The sequence below is a fragment of the Brassica oleracea genome, chromosome C4 (genome assembly GCF_000695525.1).
Source record: "Brassica oleracea var. oleracea cultivar TO1000 chromosome C4, BOL, whole genome shotgun sequence".
Taxonomy (NCBI): domain Eukaryota; kingdom Viridiplantae; phylum Streptophyta; class Magnoliopsida; order Brassicales; family Brassicaceae; genus Brassica; species Brassica oleracea.
Window position 1 is genome coordinate 21,946,028 of NC_027751.1, and position 397 is coordinate 21,946,424.

The window sequence follows — 397 nt, forward strand, 5'->3', positions numbered from 1 at the left end:
TGTCGTCGAGATCGACTCCCATCTTCTGCAGAGTTCCTCGGAAGATGAGGTCGACGGAGCTTCCTGTATCGATGAGGACCTTGGTGACGTCGTACTCCCCAATTCCAAGGACTACAAGAAGAGGGTAGTTGTGGGGTACGTGAATCCCCTCAGCGTCATCCGGCAAAAAGGTTATCGGAGGCTGATTTGGCGGCCTAGTCGGCCACCCCTGCGAAGTCGCGACCTGTCGACGGTAATCCTTGACGGAGCGAACAGAGTTACCGCAAGGAGGAGAACCGCCCATGATGACATTTGGTTGATGTCGCGTTTTTACTTGCTTGGAGTCTAAGAAGGCGCGTAAATCGGTTGGTACGCTGCTGTCATTTTTTGATGACGGAGTGTCGTTGCTTGACTTCTT